A 6,454-nucleotide genomic window follows, 5' to 3' on the forward strand; every position below is an offset into this window, starting at 1 on the left:
ACAGAGCCTTAATTAGTATCATTGGTAAGATCTGTCTTTTGTATATAAATGTCTATGACTCTGTGTGTGTATATATATATATATATATATCACAGAATTAGGTTCTGACTGAGATTATTGTCCTGTTGTTTATAACACTGACACAAGTACAGCACAATGTTATATTACACAAAGAGTCTAATGTGAACCCCAAAAAGCAAAGCTTGGTGTGCTGCACTGTTGGTGCAGAGTAACTGGAGCACGTTCACCTTCATACAGGGTTAGAAATGTACCAGCGTTGTCAGTAAATGAAACCTTTCCATCATTGATACAGGCCATATTTTCTGCTTATATGTACATAAAATATTCCTTTTCATGACATTTTCACATAGCAAGAGAAGCAAAGCAAAGCCTTTTTTAAAGTTCACTGCTATTTTAATGTCTAGTATGTATTGAGTTGTAGGGAATCAGGATGTGATTAACTTAGCATAAAGACTAGTAGCAGTGGGAAACAGCGAGGAGGGCTCTGTCCAGTGTTAAAAAAAATTGCCTGCTGCAGGCTATTGCTCCATAGTGGTATTGGTCCTCTCATCTAACTCTCAGCCCAAAATGTCAAACTGTTCGTTAAATTATGGCCTCATTCCAATCAGGAAACAGTTATCAGTCAGTTTACTGACGGTGTTGTGTTGTTGTCAGATATTCTTATGAACCTGAATGGGTCATAACAGCTGGGAAAGACTGTATTTAAAGATTTCTGATTTGTTTTATAAGCAGGACTTTGTGCTATAGGTTTCATAGATCTACTGTACATGAGCACTTTGTCAGATGCCATGTCCACCGCTTGACTATACTAGGCTAATGCAGACATCATCCCTACAGGGATTGAAGAGTTTTCAATATTTGATCCCTCCGATATGCCTGTTTGCAGCTTTCATGTATGTGAAGGTCTGTCTTCCTGTATTATTTATTGGAACACATTCAGTGTATGGGACTGAGAGAAGTGGCTTTTCATGCATCTCTGCACCGCTGCAACATTTCATAAAGGAATAAGGTTTCTGGCATGACTTCTCATGTAAAAGTGGGGGGAAGACTGGGGATTTATTCTGTGGTTGTCTGGGATAATTTGAAGAGAAAACAATGGAGTTTTTCATCAGAAAATGATTTAAGGTAAGAATGATTCAAGATTATCACTCCAGTGGTTCATTCCCTTTATTTTAAAATTATAGAAAATGGAATTTAAAAAGTCAGGTTGGGATTTTATGTATATCGTACAATGTATTGAAGAAATACCTTCTGTTTGAAAATATGTATTCTTGGCAATGTTGCCCTTTTGTTAATCTGTCTTTCCCTCTGGATCAATGAGAACAGAACCCAAAAGTGAAGTCTCATTTTGTGTTCTGTGGATTGTTTCCAGGTGTAAATGTGTGCAGATATGAATGTGAAGATTGTTAAATAAAGCAGGTGCAGCAAAAGCCCAAATAACAAGGGCGGAAAAAGCAGTATTACTGGTGAGACTTAGTATCAGTGGAGCATCTGTCGACCGCCTCCCTGCACACACTGTGAGCAGTTGTAGTTTATTTGATGAGGGGAGGGCGTGTGTGAGTCTGTCTATAGACGTCCAGACAGAAGAGAAATCAGTTTCACCAGCTGTACAACAGATCAGAGGAACGCACACTGGGTCATCCCTCTTCTGCCATGTGATTTTCATTACAGCAACTTGGGGAAGAGTTCAACCGTAGAAGGTTTAAGGTAAAAGCAGTTCTTAAATATTTGAATTTAAGTGGATTTTTGAGAAAATATTGGATTTACATATGTGTAATCCTGTAGCCATTGTTGTTATATAACTTGTGTGCTTGATATACAGCCTGATAGTCTAGTTAGTGCATAGGACAGTGCTGGCTATGTTGTGTAACTACTGTACAGTGTTGCTGTTAGCAGCTGCACTAATTAAACAGCATTTCCTAACAACAAAGGCTACGATACTGAAGGAATAGTGCTCTAGAAATGTTGTGTCACTCTAAAAATACTAAATTTAAATTAAATGCTTGGTTGGCAGTTAAGTTATCCATACTAAGGTAAATCTTGGTCCTTTATCTTGGGACCATATGTACTGTTTTGAGGGTATAAAGGTCAACTGTACGTACTTGAGATAAAGTGGTCTAATTTCTCCCAGTGTAAGTTCCCTCTACCCGGTTAGAGCTGTTGTCGGCCTTCTTCTGTGACAAAAACAGCCACCAACCAAATGCACTAAAATGGTAATGCAATGAATGTGTTTAAATCAAATCTATTTTTCATCTATTGTTGCTCAGTCACCACCACAAGCTAGAGTGGAGCGTGCTAACACTTTAATATGTACATTGCTGTTATTATTCATTTATAGAGTCCCGATTCTGTCATGCATATGAGTCAGTCAAGTGTAAGAGGGTCAGTCTGTTAAGCTCCTGTGCGGAGTGCATTGCATTTGACATGTAGGAATGTAAAGTGGAAACGCTCGTCCTGCAGAAGGTTTTTAACTTGTATTTAGTGTAAATATCCAATGTCTCTTAATATTAACTTATTTGTCTGTCAGATGTGTGTAGCAAAAAGCACCATTTAAACATTAACTTTTCAAATACTACTTTCTGCTACTGTAGCTTTGGGTAATAGCAGATTTCTACAGTACCTATTTTTTTAAAACGCCTGACATTCTGCCTAAACTATGTTCTGAAGTTGTTCTGAGTGATGCATTAATCACTTGGAGGAAGGGGAGTGTGTGTGTGTGTGTTTTAGAGAGATGACACACACACACATACTCTCTCTTTCCTTGGTTAGAGCACTTTAGAGGAGTTTGTCTGTCTCCTTCTTCAAAGAGCCGCTGATCCTCAGGGAATTTGAAGTTATTTTTTGCTTCTTTTAGAAGTACTTCATTTATTTATTCAGAGAGGCCAATACTAAATGACAGCTTGTTCTCCCTTACTGTTCATAAAACAACGCCACTGCACTTACTATTACGTGCCCTAGTTACTGCATTAGCGAAAGATGTGAATAATATTAATACTGCAACTGCACAATAGTACCATATATATTAGGGGTGAGTGATACAAATAACATTGTAATACACTGTTACACAGGTGACAAAGTAAAGGAAAAACCTGAGTAAATTAAAGAAAAATTATAGCAAATCTTCACAGTCACCAGATCTCAACCCAGTTGACCTGTGTGAGGTTTTTGGAGCAACGTGTTAGACCACCACCATCATTAAAATGACAAATGAGGTGCTATCATTTGGATGAATGTGTTCATCCCTCCCATTTCCATAGGAAACAATACCAAGTAGCACTGAAGCTGTTCTGGAGGTTCATGATGGCCCAAGTTTTTACTTAAGACACTTAGTAATGTTTTAGCTTCAATTTGTCACCTATCTTAGGATGTTCATTTTCTGAAATTACCTTTGAGAAAATAATCAGATAGAAATGTTAGAGAACGTCCAGAATAAAATATCCAGAGGACTGTCATGAACTATAGTTCCCATAGGATAAATCGTTGTGACTCCTGTGATCCCCTGACTTTTACTCCCATTCCACCACGAGCGTCACAACTTGTGGTTTTGTGTTTCCATGAAATTTGGTGCAGACAGTCATGCCCCCCTCAGAATAAATCAGGTACTATGTGGTAAAAAATCAAAAAATCCTGTAAATCCAATATCGCCATAAAGCAGTCCTGCTGATTGATTAGTAGCCAGGATAGGTCTAATACAAAGTACTGATATTAAAAGGGATAGGTAAAAAAAAAAAAAGAATAGTAAAATCATTACCGTTACACAAATCTCTGTTGTCTCTCAGTATACAGGTATACCATCATATCACTCAACCCTGTTGTATAAGTAATGAATCTTACATGTCAGTGATACAATCTTCTAAAACACAGATATTTTCAAGTGAGCTTTGCAATGTTTCTGTAATTCAAAAGCTTATTCATAAAGTGCTGTTATGACATCTATTGTTACAGCAAAACTGCCAGCCCTGATAGCTCATCTAGAGCTGGAACCCTATGTACCAAGGCCGGGTCCTTGCTGTAGGAGCCATCGACTCTGACCCATGGCCCTTAGCTGCGTGTCGTCCACTATCTCTCCCCTAGCTAGTAATTGATCTTACGTTTTCAAGCTCAAGAATTAACTCTCAGTTTTCTGTCTTGTCTCAGTGTGGCAAGGGAGAATACATGAAGAAGCAAGGAAAAGGCAACACTGCCAGCATCCCCCTCTCTTCCCCAACTGGGAGCAGCAGAGTGCAGGTCTACCATGACTACCAGAAGGTGGCTTTTAAGATGTATCCTGGGAATGGTCATGCCACAGAAAACGGTTCTCACTCCAGGAGAGACCATGTCACGAGCCGAGATGGTACAGGCAAGATGTCCTCTGTTCCAGACATCATCTCTAACAGCCAGGACCAGAGGCACAGCATGAAGGAGAGCCTTCAAAGGAACTCCACGTGGACGATGGATTCGAGCAGCCAGGCCTATTCGGGGCCAGAGGATAACTCCACAGACCCACATGAGACCTTGACAGAGACTTCAACTCTGACCTTTGTGGACACCCACACCATGGAGGAATCAGGAGAGAATTACAGCCTCCACGGGGTGGGGATGGTTTACCTCAAGGAGTTTGTGCTGATAGATGATGATGACGATGGAGACATGTCGCTAAGAGAGAAAACGGTGACAGACTTGTCTGTCATGGATGGAAAAGCTGCTGACTTGGTGTGTGGGAGGCTGTTGTCTACCTCCAGTGGCTCACTGTCAGAGTGTAAGGAGGAGTCTCCAGCTCCTGAGGTGCCTCCACCTGAGGAAGTTGAGACTGCACACAAGAAACGCTGCTGTTTCTGCACTATTCTATGACCAAGCAGGACATTAAATATCAGCAGCAGTTTGTGTGGCTACGATCCCAACTATGAAGCTTTCCTGGATAACTCTGGCAAAACACAGCTACATACTATGTGTATATATGTGTTCCTGTTGAAGCACAAGGCACATTCATAGGTATGGTGACCTAGAGTGATGTCATTTTGTTTTCTGATTCAACTTTTCTGTCTGGAATTGATTTTACAGAACTATTATTTAACATTTAAAACACTAAACCATTAAAATATTTTTGTTTGTCTCAGTTGTCATCCACTTATGTGTTTTTGTAAGACTTGATTATTTCTGTAATTATGAAGTGTATGTATCTTAAGAGGTGTAATGCTCTCTGTTTGATTTACATTTATAGAATTTGATCATGTGGGTTAAGATCATCCTTTTCAAGTTGAACAAACATATCTCTAAAATCTATTATAAAGTTTTGATACTAAAAAAATGCATGTTCATATAATATTTGATCTGTATGACAGACTTTTTGATAACTACATAGAAGGTCTAGAAAGATCAGGTGCTAAAAAACAAATAAAGATCTCTTCAATTGCCACAGTTTGTGTCTACTTACTTTCTCTATGTATGCACTTTGTTTGGCCATGGGACACCAACCACAACTGTACTGCAAGAAAGTACAACAATGATAAGAATGCATGATTATGCCAGGATATTATGCAATGAGTGCACCAGATGAACATCTAGTAGCATTATGGAGCAATGGTTTTACAAGTGGGTCCCTATTTTGCATTATTCGCATACACAAGCATGTGGGCGGCATTAAAAGTCCTGATGATGGTTTCATGCTATTACACAGAGTGGCGGTAAGGTGCAAAGAAGTGTAGCAATGTGCCAACAAAGGTAGAGAAGAAGAGAACTTCTAGCTAGTACACAATGACTGATTGAAAATATTTAAAAAGATTGGAAGTGTTTTATAAGGAAAAAATGCATTTAAAAATGTTTTGTTATACCTCAAGAACGCAAACAATATGTATAGGTGGGTAACACAGAATTTCAGTATAACTTTAGTTTGGACCAAACTCCACAGGGCACCTTTAGGTAAACCCAAACCCAAATCTGTGTGAAGCCTGACATCTGCTGGAGGACTGAACCACATCTGCCGTATCACTGTGATCACTCAACAGCACACACCACACTATTACTGCGTCCCCTTATGTGCTATATTTTTGGTTTTGTTGATTGTTGAAAAATGTTTGTCTTCATTAAGGGGGATTGGTTCTTCCAACAGAATCCATGTTGTTGCATATTTGAGACGTCCCACAAACAACATAGCTTTTCTGTCAAATCTAACTCTACTGACATTTTCTATGAATGGTCAATTCCTTGACCTAAGTGTTTCTGACTGAACTAGTGGTTTTGCTGTCTTTGCTTTAAAATTATTAAATTATTAATCAGTCCAGTCCAGCAGGCACTGGTGTGAGGCGGTAGCTTGTTGGTTTGAGTGACAGAGAGACCCCACTAAGGATCCTGCTGAGCAGAAAGATAGCAGCTCGCTAGACTTATCTCCCCCTCCCACAGCACAACAACTGACACCCTCTCTGCAACCACTACAGACACTGTGGTAGGACAAGAA

This window comes from Morone saxatilis, unplaced genomic scaffold (genome assembly GCF_004916995.1).
Source record: "Morone saxatilis isolate NCDOM2014 unplaced genomic scaffold, NCSU_SB_2.0 Contig16, whole genome shotgun sequence".
Lineage (NCBI taxonomy): Eukaryota > Metazoa > Chordata > Actinopteri > Moronidae > Morone > Morone saxatilis.